Source organism: Triticum aestivum, chromosome 6B (genome assembly GCF_018294505.1).
Source record: "Triticum aestivum cultivar Chinese Spring chromosome 6B, IWGSC CS RefSeq v2.1, whole genome shotgun sequence".
NCBI classification, from domain to species: domain Eukaryota; kingdom Viridiplantae; phylum Streptophyta; class Magnoliopsida; order Poales; family Poaceae; genus Triticum; species Triticum aestivum.
Genome location: NC_057810.1, coordinates 194,980,804 through 194,996,001, shown reverse-complemented (window position 1 = coordinate 194,996,001; position 15,198 = coordinate 194,980,804).

The following is a 15,198-nucleotide window of genomic DNA, read 5'->3' as shown; positions in this document are numbered from 1 at the left end:
AGGGCTTAGAGTTTGATCTAGTTGGATTCTCAGATGCTGATTATGCTGGTGACAAGGTTGATCGCAAGTCCACATGAGGCACATGTCACTTTATGGGACGATCTCTTGTCTGTTGGTCTTCAAAGAAGCAGAACTGTGTATCTCTCTCCACTGCTGAATCTGAATACATTGCTGCTGGATCTTACTGTGCTTAGCTTCTCTCGATGAAGCAAACTCTCAAGGACTATGGTATACACCTAAAGAATGTGCCTCTTTACTATGACAATGAGAGTGCCATCAAGGTTGCCAACAATCCAGTTCAACACTCGAAGACAAAGCATATTGAGATTCGTCATCACTTCCTCAGAGATCATGTTATGAAGGAAGACATTGATATCATCCATGTCAACCCTGAGGAGCAACTGGCTGATATCTTCACAAAGCCCTTGGACGAGAAAAGGTTTTGCAAGTTGCGGTGTGAGCTAAATATCTTGGAATCCTCAAATGTCCTGTGAATGGGACACACATCCTAACACTTATGCATTTTGATGACTTAGATGTGCAACACACGAAGTAACGTATATCTTCAATCAATGAAGACATACACTCCAAGTGTGAATACATTAATGTGGAATTTGACTTCGGAGTGCCACGATAATTGTGCGCCGTGTCTGGGTCTAATACTTCCTATACGGTGGGTAACGCCACCACCAAACTTTTGTTTGAGGTGTTTCTCTTGGCGTTATGTTTGCATAGTTTTCATAACTGAGTTGTCTTTATTTCTGACTTATATTCGAATTTATCTTCATATGATTGATTTGGCCTTAAACTAGTTGCATACTACTCCCTCCGTTCCTTTATATAAGGTGTATTTGTTTTTTCAAAAGTCAAACGAGTGCATGTTTGACCGAGTTTTTAGAAAAATATATCAATATCCACAACACAAAATCTATATCATTTGATCCATAATGAGAAGTAGTTTCATATTTTATCTATTAGGTATTGCAAATGTTGCTATTTTATTCTATAACCTTGGTCAAACTTTAGAATGGTTGACTTGCACGGAAACTAATACACCTTATATTCTAGACTGGAGGGAGTATTTGTGTTCTGTCCTCCACAGCATTCATTTATAGTTATATCTTCGTGTTGAATCTTTTGATCTAAGTGAATGTGATCGGACCCTAACCTAACTATGCTTCTACCTCAACTCCATATGTCCAAATCATATGCATTCTATTGAAAACTGTCGATTGTCTTCATTGAACCTTGTCAGCTGAAGCCAATCTGACAAACATTCATGTTTGTTTTAAATGTGCTATCTTTATTACCGGCAATCCGAAGAATTCAGAAAACCGCCCCGACAATCCAGGCGTGCATGGGAACATGGAACAACTACCTAGGAGTTGCATGCACGCCACGTGTCATTCAAATGCGAATCGCCAGGGGCACCCGCGTAATTATGCTGTGCTGTCCCTTTCCTTATAAATGCACATCCCATCGCGGTCAAAAATTTTCTTCCACCTCGCCACCTCCCGAAAACCCTAGCATCACCGCTAGCACTCGATGACGCCAGCGACGAAGCGCTTAGCTGCCGCGACTTCTCCGACGCCGTCCTCACGCCGGCTGGGGACCTCATCTTCTCCGCCGCTGCTGTAGCTGTCTCTCGTCGCCAAGTTAGAGCACGAGAGATTGAACTGCTCGGCCTCAACTTTTCCTCCGTCTAGCAGTTCTTCCTATGGTAACTAAAACTCTCTTTTTACTGTCTTTTTGATCCGATAGATTCATCCTTCCTTACCAAAAGTAATTTCTACAACTCCAAAGTTGAATCTATCACACTCTGCATCTCATAATGTGCCTAGAATGTTCACTTATGCTTCATTACAAGTTAGATTCCTCACTTGTACTTATTTCTGGATTTGTAGAACTCTGGAACCAACTCACATCAACTAAGTGAATATCTTCACGTTATGAGGTCAATGTCTTCAAACTGATTTATCTTCAAAATCATCTGAGAATGCATATGACCTCTTCCCCTTCCCTCGCATCTCTAATGCTGTAACAGGTACATGTCTGTGGGAGAATCCCTTGGTTCTCATAGTCTGCATTCATTTGCAGAATTCCTGCAGAGTCACATCAATTCACCGGAAGCAAGTTATTGTCTGACTAGCCGCAAGAAGCCATTGCACGTTCTGAAACCCTTCAGCTTAAACTTCATGACAACTGAAAAGTCAACACGAAAGGGAGGCAGATAGCACCGTGGTAACACTTCAAAGGATTTGCCTCCTGATCTGCATGAGCTGTACAAAACTGATCCCGAGGAAACCTATACCCGCAGCAAGAATCGAATCCAATGGATTCGAAGATATTGGGATGAAGAATGGTTCAAATATCGCTTCGTCACTGAAGAATATACAGAGAAAAATGCCATCAAGGCACCCTGGGGAGATATTGTGTACAAAAATCTTCAACCCCAGTCTCTTTCCGAAGCCATCCAATGAGAATTCTATCCTTGCATGGTTCACGGACCAGAGCCAGAGAATGCTGACCCTTCTTCTCTGCTATGGTGTCGCGAAGACCATCTCTTTAAGCACAATTACCAGTTCGCCAAAGACTCAGCTGCGAAGAACAAGAAGGCTCTAGGGCTCGACTTCAACCCTGGTCCTTCCTCACCTCGGGATGATGGCACCCGCGAAGCCAATGAGAATAGGATCGGTCCCTTCTACAACTTTGAAGGCCTCCTCGCTCACATGGTTGTACAAGGTGCCAAGGTGGATTATTCTGATGATGATGTTGACATAGATGTAGCTCCTGCTCCTACTCCAAAGCCGCAGAAGCAAAAGAAGGCTAAAGCTTCAAACCCCTCTGCTGTACCAAAGGCTTCTCGAGTGAAGCCGTTCGCAACTGCCCCTCCTGCTCCAAACAATGCCTCTGAAGATCTCTCTCGCGTCTCCAAGAAGCATGAGAAGCCACAGAAGAAACTTGTTCAGAGACTCAGTCCAGCACTGACACCAGCTGCCATTCTGAGGAACGAATCTGATGCCATTAATTTGTCTTCAGATGAAGAATTTGGTGAGGATGCTCTGGAGTAGCTGATCAAGAGCAAGCAAGAGGCGGAGATCTTCAATGATCTTCCCCTCTTTGATGTGAACATCTTGCACAATTTCATTGATGAATGGTTCGACAATCAAAATCTCAGCTTTGATGATCTTCAACTCCCCATTGGCATCAGCGTCGCCTTCCAAGGTGCAATTGCTCCTGAGCTGGATCTGGCCCAGCGAATTGTTGAACTGAAACACAAGATTGATTTCGAGAAGGAACAGTTCAAGAAGCATGTGGCCAAGCTGAGTGTGGCTAATGTTCAAAAGTTCAAGGTGATGCTGAATGACCTTAAAGAAGCCTTTCGCAAGAAGCGTGAAGAAGCCAAAGGCTCAAGAGAACGCATGAAGATTCTTGCTGCGAAATGTGTTCATGCTTACAACAAAGCTGAAAAGCGCAAGGCACTCAGGCGTCCTGGTATTGACCCCAAGATGGTTGCCAAGGAAAAGAAGAAGTCCACTATGGCCCCCACTGAAGCTCCAAGGCGGGAAGAACCTCGCATTGTCTTCCCTGCCAGCATGACAGGCTCGAAGCCTAAGGTCTCCACAGTGGCTTGAGATCAGCAGAAGACCAAGGACGCTGAAGCCGAAGCCAGAAAGTGCAAAAATCAAGCGCACTACTGATGATGCACCACCCCCAAAGAAGAGAAAGACCAAGAAGAAAGATCGGGCTACTTCCAGAGAGCCCCTAGTTGTTGAACCCATTGCTTGTGCTCCCCCTCCATCCGACAATCAAGAGCGTTAGTTGATTGTTCATGAGCCTGCTTCCACAGAGGCTCCTGAAGAACAAGAAGTTCCAGTCGTCGATCCTATTGCGACTAAAGACATTAGTCCCCAAGACAATGTAGAAGATGATGAAGTCCTTCCTCAGATTCAGAACCCCACAGTATCATCGCCTGTTCTCACGAACAACGAACTCATCAGTACTAGTTGTCCTTTGACGCCAATCACACATGATGCTTTATGGGCTGATCGCCCCCAACCAGATACCCCAGTTCAAGACTCCCCAAGTACACCGCATCCTACCCCAACACAAGGTACCAGTCCAATTGTCAATGATGAAAATTACATGGAGACCACACCATCACCGAAGACGTCGCCCATGTTTCAATGGCTTCGCAAAGGCCTGAGGCCTTCGGTCTCCATGACGACTATCACGGAAGAGGATTCACACCAATCCAACTCAATGGCACGTCAAGTATTTCCTGAAGACAATCCTTCTGTGATGGTTCCTGTGCCCAAAGCTAATGCTTCTGAAGAGATTCCGGCTACGGTAGCCGATGACAGACAAGAAGAACCTATTGCCACACACCCCACAAATCAAGAAGTTGTTCTCGAGGAGAACGTATCTGTGCCCGACCCTCCAGCTACACAAGTGGAGGTTGAGAATACTGAGGAGACCACCAACAACGTCACTGAAGCCAATGTGGCGCCTCAAGTGAATACAGTGAATGAAGCAAATGCTGCACCTGCATCCAATGTGCAGCCTGAAGCTAATGCAGATGCCACTGCTCCTGTTCCACCTCCAAGGCCACACACAATTGAGCATGCATTCTATCAAGGCGAGCTTGTTCCTGTACGATGTCCAATTCTGGTTCCTCCACCTGCTCCTGGACCACAATTTGACTACCATGTGGAGCATAGGCCTCAGGTTCAGAAGCCAAAACTAAGACTGCCTAGATTCCCAGGTTCTGCATCTGCACCGGGCTCCTTCAATGTCAACGGCTTCATTGCACACAACACCTTCTTCGATTCTGGCAAGAACCCATATTCAAAGCCAAGAATCTCATCAGATCGGTTCTGGAGCTACCAGCAGCGCAACTACTACTCCTGCATTCTATACAATCAGGAGCGCATATTTCCTCATATGCGTCTAGACACTGAAGCCATTGCTAGTCTGCCCTGCCTTGAAGAAGCCCTAGACTGCTTTCGTGATGCTGGCCTTCTGCAGTTTGTCACCGACAAGGAACATTGGAATGAAGAGCTTCTCCTGCAATTTTATGCAACCCTCCACATTCGCAGCTACAACAGGGATACAACTACATGGGTCCTTGAGTGGATGACGGGCAACGTTCATCATGAAGCCAAAGCCCTTGATCTCATTGAGCTTACTGGCCTCTCCACTCCAGGTGAACTGTATGAACCTGGTTGTCAGCTTCATCGCGATGCGTTGGAAAGCATTTTTCAGAAGGCAGAGCCCAACATGAGCCAGATGCTTAGTATGATGAAGCCACTGCCCCAGGATGCTGAGTACCCCAAGGAATTTCTTGTTGAAGACCTAGAGTATATGCCCCGCACTATCTATCACATTATTAGGTAAACTCTATGGCCCATCAAAGGGCATTCCTCCTCAATGAAGCTTGAAGGTGCAATGAAGACATTTGTCTTCTTCATTCTAAATGGCAAAAGCTTCAATGCTCAGGACTTCTTCATAAGACAGTTTGCTGCATCTGGGTCTGACATTTTTGGTCTGAAATTCTATGCTCCTTGGATTATGCGTCTGATCAAGATCCACTCTGCCATTGACTATCAGCCCTCTGCACGCAACCATATTATCTTCCTGCCAGAGGTTGATATGTCAGTCGAAGCCATTTACCCAGAGCCTGCCAAGGAAGCGCTATATCTTCACAATGCAGATCGTCAGAGTTTCACTCAGGATGTTGAAGGTGTTCAAGCTATTTCGCGTGTCTATCCATTGGTCGGCAACACTCGCCGTGCACGTACAGAAGCCACTGAAAGCACCATTGCGCCAAGGTCTCGCAAGTGCTCCCGTGTACTCAATGACCGTGAGCTTCTTGTGGCCATGCATCAGAAACAAGACAAGTATCACTTCTGGCTGAAACGACAGATGCAAAGCCTCTTGGTGGATGTTAATGGCGTTCGCAATCTTGCTACCAAGAATGCTTTTGTCACTCATGAAACCTGTCGGAGGTCCTGGAAGAGTCTGACATTACTAAGTGCTGAAGCTGATCTTCAAGACGATGGCTTCACTGAGAGATTCAAGTTCGACTCCACTCCTCCACGAAATGCTATGCTACGTTGAACCCCATCTCTTGAAGACTCAAAATGCTCTTCCTCCGCTGCCACTTTTCACGCTAGAGTTATTGATGAAGCTGATGATGCTACCTCACCACCTCCAACCTCAGCGTGTGTCGACACTGCACCAAGTACTTCTGCACCACCTAACCTCAACGACGACCCTACTACTTCACCTACTCCTCATGGGAATGAGTAGTGACTATGTCTTCAAACCATTTTGGTCCTTACTGACAAAAGGGGGAGAAGCATATGTTGATAGTCTTCAAGCGGGTCCATATGGGTGGTTGCTATACTTTTGCCTGGTGTTTACAACTCTCGTTTTTGATACATTTGGTTCTTTGAGTTGTAACACCTAAACTCGATGATTGTCTGCTACTTTTTGCTACTATTCTATGATGCAACGATAAATTTCGCATATGCGATGATAAATCCCGCATGAAGTCATGTCGCAGACATCCATCTTTCATTATGCATGTCATTATCCTTGTATATCTTCTCATGCATGATGCATTGTCTTCATATGGTGAGATGGATCTCCACAAGTACAACATGCCATGTGCATTTGCATTCCAACGCAAAACATTTATATGCACATCTTCAGGGGGAGCCTCTTGCCATATATGAAGACAATGCCTTAATCCCCTACAATTTCACATACTTTTATCCCCGTTGAAAACTTCAACCAGTTTGTCATCAATCACCAAAAAGGGGGAGATTGTAAGTGCATCTAGTGCCACCCCTAGTTGGTTTTGGAGTATTGACGACAAACCTGGTTGAGGGACTAATGTGTTTGTGAGAATTGCAGGATAACACAGGTAGTAGTCACTCATTGATTTGGTTTACCTACCGGAGATGACCCCTAAAAATGTGAAGACATTGAATACAATGGTGGTCTGTGAAGATATTCACATTGAAGACTATGACATGAGAAGACATTGAGTGAAGACTATGGAACGCGAAGACTTAGTTCTTTCATTGTTTCATTTTCTTCTTTGTTGAGTCATAGGAACCACCACACTGTTAAGTGGGGTCCCAGTGAACAAAGTCAGAGTGACTAAAGTGATGCTCAAACAAATCCTATGTCTTCAAACAAAGACAATGAGAGAAAACTTTATCCAGAGTCAGATAAGTCAGCTTTACTTGTAGCCCAAGTCAAGCTGTCGCGTGTGTTTGAAATCTGACCGTTGCGACACGTGTCAGTTCCTTAGTGACCCAGGGTCATTTCTGACAAATCAGGTCGGGTTGCCCTGTGGATATAAATAGCCCACCCCCTACACCATAAATTGGTGGCTGCTCAGAGTTAGATACAGCTTTTGTCGTTTGAGAGCAACCCACCTCCGAAGATTTTGAGAGAGAATCCTTGCAAGGATAAAGCCCAAACCACCCACAACCCAGAGTGTGTTTGGCATCACTGAAGTCTTTCTGTCCGTGTGATCTGAAGACTTATTACACTTGAGGACCATGAATACTCCAGTCGGTCAGGCGTCATGTTCTGTGCATCCAAGAGTCATTGTGGACTGCCGGTGAACAAAGTCTGTGAAGGTTTGGAAGTCTACCTTAAGGACTTATCTGAGTGATTGGGCAGGGACTAGGTGTCCTTAGCTCAAGGGGAATAAGGTGAAGACGCGGTCTTCTGAGTTGAATCTCAGCCTCCCTAACCAGACATACAGTTGTCACAGTAACTGGAACTGGTTGAACAAACCACTGTCTCTCTGAAGCTACTGGTTCTATCTCTCACTTCTCTTTACTTATCGTTTGTCTTCATGAAGTCTTTGCCTGATTGCATAATCTATTTGACTTCACAGTTTGACTACTGGTCCTGATTAGCTTCATACTATCTTCCACCCTGATCCTTACTACCTAGCTGCTAATAGTCTTCGTGCTTTCACTTCATTGAATACTTGACTATGGCTTGTCTAGTGTAGTCTACCTTCCGCTGCATACGAATAGTGTTGTTTCTCCTGTTTGTCTTTGAAACTCCCATGTTTTGAAGACTGTCATAACAATCGCCTATTCACCCCCCCTCTAGTCGATAACTAGCACTTTCAGCCTTGCCACTGGCTGCTCTAGGGCGGAGAAGGCCTGTATGGCACAAAGTCGGGCCGACTGATCACATGTTGATACATCAGTTGTCGGCTTACGAGTATTAGGTTCTTTGGGGGAAGCACGCGAGAGCTGCTGTGGCAAGGAGAGCATCACTGGTTGCTCTTGGTGGGGCTTCAGGGATCTCATCGGTGAACTCTATTTCCTTTCGTGGCCACTGGATGTGATGTAACAGGTTTTATCCTAAGGTCATTTGCTCATCAAAGTCACCACGACATTCTTTAGGGCAAATTCATTGAATCCAGGCTTTACTTCAGTCACGTAGCACTTCACACAGCCCGGCTTCAATGGCACATTGTCCAACAAGAGGCCCTCTTCCAAGAAGGGTGGGCAAACCCAGGCTGTTGCACATTTTAATGCACCTTCATAATGTGTAAGCACGCCCTTCAGTCCGTCTTTCATTCCATATAGATCAGATATAGCATCATCATGAGTAGCTGCAGTCTCAGTGTTGCTGGGGTTAGCTGATGCACAACTACTCATGTGCGATGTTGTCGCGCAATAAGCAGCATCCTCCATGCCCGCCTCCCCTCCCATCTGCTAGCTATCTGTGAGTGTTATAGTCTTTTGCATCATCATTGACTCCTCAATATCCTTTCAAACAACCAGATACATGTCCTTCCTCAACCTTTCATACAATTCATTCCGCTTCATTTCACTCCTTGCTTTTTCCATGCTGAGCCTCTCTCATTTGCTGAGTGTGAAAGCCCTCTTGTGCGGGACATTAACACCTATACCCCTTGCTTGGCTAGGGGGCTCTTTAGTTTCCAGAGCATCGGACAAAATGTCACATGGCCCTGAGTTCCTGTAGAACCTTCTAGGGATCTTGGAAGCCTTTAACATCACTTGATATAGTTCTTCATCACGTGAGTTTTTAAAGTAATAAGTTCCGTCATCACGCCTCCTTGCACGTGCCCGTAAGTAGTCTGTGGCGCGTTCGCCCCTGATTTCACTAAAGGCCAGTTTCCCACCCACCGCTACTACTTCTTTGTCCTCCTGGTCCCATATCAGTTTCATGCGGTAGTATCATGTCACACCCATATGGTGTGTGTGTGTGTGTGTTTTCTTCTTCTGAAGTTCCGATTGCTTGGCATTCTCCTCAACAAACTCTTTAGTTGCCCTGACCCTTTTGAATTATGCCCAGTCTGCCTTTTTAATTTGGGGGTATGCAGGGATTGGGTCCTTGCCTTCACTCAAGTATTTCTTGTACAACACGTGCTTCTAGTTTCTCCAAGCATCCATAGCCTTCTTCAGTGTAGCGTGTTCCACCTGCATTATCCACTGCTCTATCTCGTTCAAGATTACTTGATCCCTCACCATCTGCTGAAGACCTAGGGTTGTCGGAATCAGATGAAGATACATTGTCTGATGCATGAGCGTTGTTGCTGCTAATCGGCATCTATAGATAACACATTCAAAACTCAGGAAAGGAGGATAATCATAAAACTAACAACTTGGTATCAAGCTGTCTAAACATGTCATGCAAAAATGTGGAAAATGTATGGCTTATTTGTTAAGTTTGTGTGACACGGGCGCCCGCGATTTGTAAATTGACAGTAACTTATTGGAACAAATACAACTTATATGTACTAGTTAGAAAGGTAGATAATGAACATATATATGCTCTCCGTTCTTTTAGAGCCAATTTGGGAACATACGAAACGAAATAGGAAGAGGGATTGCAAGGAAATATGCCACACCACAATGGATAGCAGTATCTAATAGGCTTCTTAATGCAAACCCGACCGGACCACAGGAGAGGCGAGGGTTACATGATCGATATGCTCGAGGGTGGCTTGCGAGCAAATGAAGACACCGAGGTGCGTGCAGCCGCGTGTTGGGAACGGCAGTGGAGGTAGGCTTGACGCCAAAGAGCAGGCACACGGCCGGGGTGAGCATGCTGACGCCGAAGAGGGTTCTGCTATGGATCTGGGGGAGGGGGAGCTGGCGATGGAGATTGGGTGGACTAGTTGAGTGAAACGCGCGGGGGGGAGGGGGTGTTGGTGGCCTAGGTGAAACGGGTGAAAAATATCCTCGGTCGCCGCGCGAAAAGGCCTATGCAAACGGTTGCCTCTAAACATTCGTGTGCACAAAGAGAATAATCTTGTTTGAAATGAAGACATACTAATTTTGAAATGAAGACGTGAGTTCATCGTTTCGCCTCTAAATTTTTCCCACGTTAAGCAATCACCATATATACCACGGGTTTGATTTGATGGTGCATTTCAGGTTTTGTGTGCTATATTTAAGACATTTTTTGGCATTTACCATGCATTTTGGCATATAAATCAAATCCTAGCCGGACTTCATTTCCTGTCGAATGGGATGAGGATTGTCGTTCGATCTAGGAGCATCCAATGGTGCAGACGTACGATCTGTGGGGTTTGGGTTCTGGTCAATCATAATGCATGACTCAGATCAAAGTGTGCGGCAGGGGGGCATCGGCCACCATTTGGTAGGCACATGACTTTCGTGAGTGAAACATGTGCTATTTGAAAACATTTACATGAACTAACATCATATTTTGTTTGAATGAAAACAAGAGTTCATCGTTTCCCCTCCAAGTTGTTTTCGACGGTAAGAAATCACCATTGTACCCTATGGTTTGATTTTCTCGTGCATTTGAAGTATCATTGGCTATATTTGAGTCGTTTGCTATAGTCGCAACTACACGTGGGTGCTAGCTAGCAAGATCATTGTGTGTCGCTTTGGGAGTTTTCATTCATTGTTCGAGAAATGGGAAAAAATTCTAATAGTTCGGCCGCAGGGTGCGGCCAGAGGCGTATGCCTTGTTGGTATTCTAATTACATGAAATGCATATAGAGTCCGGAAATAACGAAAATCGGTGCGTCACCATGGCGTGCTCTCGGGATCACATGGATCTTTGTGGTAAAGATGGCACAAGTTTTGATGCTCACACCTTCCAAATCGGAGCATCTCACAAGAAGGATCATAGTTTCCAAAAGGAGATGCGTCACTTCGGACTCCAATCATCAGTGACTACATCGTTCCACCTCGATTTTTTAAGGTAAACAATCACATCTATACCTTAGGTTTGATTTTCTGGCCCATTTCAGGTCTCGTTGCTATATTTAAGTCATTTTTTTGCACTTACCTTGCATTTAGTGCATATAATTAAATTCAAAACCGTTCTACAACTACATCTGGGTGTTAGTTAGCAAAGAGGTGTACAAATCATTTGTGTGTCGCTTTGTGAGTTTTCATCCATTGTCTCAGAAATGAAGATAAGTTTCAAACATTTCAGCTGCGAGGTGCGGTCACCGGCGTAGGCCTAGTTGGTATTTTAATTACTAGGAATTCAGATGGAGTCCAGACATCATCGAAATTGGTGTGTGCCCATGGCGTGCTCTCATGACCCCGGGTAAATTTTTTGGTAAAGTTTGGCACAAGTTTTGATGATCGCTCCTTCCAAACTAGAGCATCTCACATGAAGGACCATGGTTTCCGAAATGGACGTGTCAATTCAAACTCCAGTGGTCGGTGACTTCATCATTTGGCCTCACAAAAATTTCCACGGTATGCAATCACCATTATACCACGGGTTTGATTTTCTAGCGCATTTCAGGTATCGTTTGCTATATTTAAGACATTTTTTGAATTTAACGTGCAATTTGTGGATATAAATAAAATTACAACTATAACTGCATGTGCTGTCGAAAGGTATGAGGATCATCGTTCGATCATGGAGAATCCAACGGTGCAAACGTATGATCCGTGGGGTTTGGGTTTGGGCCAATCAGAACGCACGACTCAGAACGCGCGCGTCGCAGGGAGGCATCGACCACGGTTTAGTGGACACACAATTTTTGTGAGTGAACCGTGTGCTATTTGAAAACATTTATATTAACTAACATCATATTTTTGTTTGAATGAAAACATGAGTTCATCGTTTTGCCTCCAATTTTTTTCCACGGTAAGAAATCACGATTGTACCCTATGGTTTGATTTCCTGGTACATTTTACCAGGCGGCAGGCCTGGCTAGCAATCTCAAACTTTGAATATGAAAAAAAAGATCTCGTTTGTATATATATAGTCGCAACTACACGTGGGTGTTAGAAAGATCATTTGTGTATCGCTTTGCGAGTTTTCATTCATTGTCCGAAAAACGGGAAAAAACTTCAAACAGTTCGGCCGCAGGGTGCGGCCAGAGGCGTAGGCCTTGTTGGTATTTTAATTTTAGGAAATGCATATAGAGTACGGAAAATAACGAAAATCATTATGTCACTGTGGCATGCTCTCACGATCGAATGGAAAAATTTGGTAAAGTTTGGCACCAGTTTTGGTGCTCGCACCTTCCATACCGGAGCATCTCACAAGAAGGATCATAGTTTCCAAAAGGAGATGCGGCACTTCACACTCCAAATCGTTAGTTACTACATTATTCCGCCTCGAAAAAAATCATGGTAAACAATCACGGATATACCCTTGGTTTGATTTTGTCTCGTCTGCTACGTTTAAGTCATTCTTTTCACTTACCTTGCATTTTAAGTGCATATAAAGTCAAAAACCCTACTACAACTACATGTGGGTGTTTTAGTTAGGCTATACTTAGGCTACTCATAGTGGAGAGTGTCATATACTAGTAACATGCATATATATATATATATATATATATATATGATACTAGTGTATGATACTACCTTTAATTATACTGCATAATAGAGTAGTATCATAGATGATCATATTTATTGCCATGCATGACACAAATTAGCATTGCATTTAACATGATACTGTATCCACCTATATGTTACTCTAACCCTCTCTATCTTCTTTAATTCTTTGCCACATCAGCATACTTGCTATTTCCGAGTGCATGATATCGGCTATGATACCACCACTATGGCCAGCCTTATAGTGGGGAGTATCATATACTATAGTATCATGCATGTGATACTAGTGTATGATACTACGTACGTACCTCCATAGTGCATAGTATCATAGAGTAGTATCATAGATGATCGTATTTATGGCCATGCATGACACAAAGTAGTATAGCATTTATTATGTCACGGTATCTACCTATGTTACTTCTTTGCCACATCATGATATTTTCTATTCCCGAGTGCATGATACCGGCTACAGTACCCCCACTATGGCCACCCTAAGGCTGGTAATAATGGGAGTATCATAATCGGTATCATGCAAGCCAACTAGACTTTTTGGATGATGTGGCACACAGTTAAATGAGGAAAGAGAGGGTGTGGTATCATATCATGATACCGTATCATATTACATGTTGTACTACTTTGTGTCATGCATGGCAATTAATATAAGGCAACCTAAGATACTAACTTATGATACTATGCGCGCATTACGGAGGTAGTATCATATACTAGTATCATATGCATGATACTAGTAGATGATACTACCCACTACAACATATATATATATATGCATATATGATACTACCTCACTAATGCATAGTATCATAGAGTAGTATCATGTAGTACTTGATTTATTGTCATGCATGACATATAGTAGTATAACATTTATTATGATACGGTATCATAATATGGTACTTAACCCTCTCACTACAAAAAAATACACTTCCATGATGATACGTGTTTGTCACAGTAGGTCACGTTTTTTGTCATGCATGTACATCCATGACAAATTTATGACAGAATCAAGATAGTCATACCTGTGCTGTCGTAGAATTATTCCATGACATTACCAAAAATATCATCACGGAAGTGTCCACTTCCATGACGATAAATCACGCATCACAGAAGTGCTTTCATCAAGGGTGACCGACATGTGGCATCCACCGTAACGGAATGTCGTTAAGCTATCGGGTCGGGTTTTGGATCCAATAACCCGTTAACAGCCCCGACCAATGGGGATTTTCCACGTGTAAAATCATCATTGGCTGGAGGAAACACGTGTCGGCTCATCGTTGGGACAGATCTCTTCCACTCATTGGAATGAAGGAGCCTATGATACGTCGACATGTGGCACGGCCCAACAGTGGCCCATTCCTATGAAAAGGCCGGCCCGTTTGACTTGGTCAAAACGTGGCTGGCCGGCCCATGGAAAGCCTGTTAACGGCATGTTCGCATATAGCCCATTTACAGTCCGCTAACCCAAGGCCCGTTACGCCCTATCCGAATTAGGCCCAGTAGCGTCATCTGGGCCATCCAATATGATTTCAGCCCATTTTCACTTCTGGTCCATGTATGGCCCATGACGTCTTTCGGCCCATATGAGTCCCTTTGTAACTATTGCCCCATTAACGGCCCGTGTTGAAACTGGCCCGTAATGAACAGTGTATCACTTTACACCCAAAAACGGCCCATGGTGAAACTTGCCCGTAATGAACAGTGTATCACTTTATACCCATTAACGGCCCGTTATTCCATTGGGCCGTTTCTAGCCCAAGTTATCTTTCGGCCTTCTGATGGCCCATTTATTCATGGGCTCATTTGCAGCATTCGGTTATTACGGCCCGTTACTGTCATTTTCTGCTTGTGAGCCAAATTCAGCCCGTCATTATAGTCGGCCCGTTTGTGGACTGTTAATCTGTTGGGCCATTTTCATAGCATCACAAAATACGGCCTATTAACGGTCCGTTATGGTCAGCCCATAAAACGTACGATTTCCATTAAAGGCCTGTCTACGGCCCATTAAAGGCCCGTAAAATACCCGTAAATGAGTCGGCCCTTACAAGGCCCATGGATCCTACGAGACTTAGAAGGCCCATGGATCCTATGCCCCACTGAAGGCCCATGGATCCGACGGCCCACTGAAGGCCCATGGATCCGACGGCCCACTGAAGGCCCATGGAACTGACGGTCCACTGAAGGCCCATGGAGCCGACGGCCCACTGAAGGACCATGGAGCCGACGGCCCGTACATGGCCCATGGGATCGTATGGCCCGTGAAGGGCCATGGTCGGGCGAGTTGGCCCCCATTTGAACGATATAGCGTATTCAAAGAATTATCCTACTCAATAATATC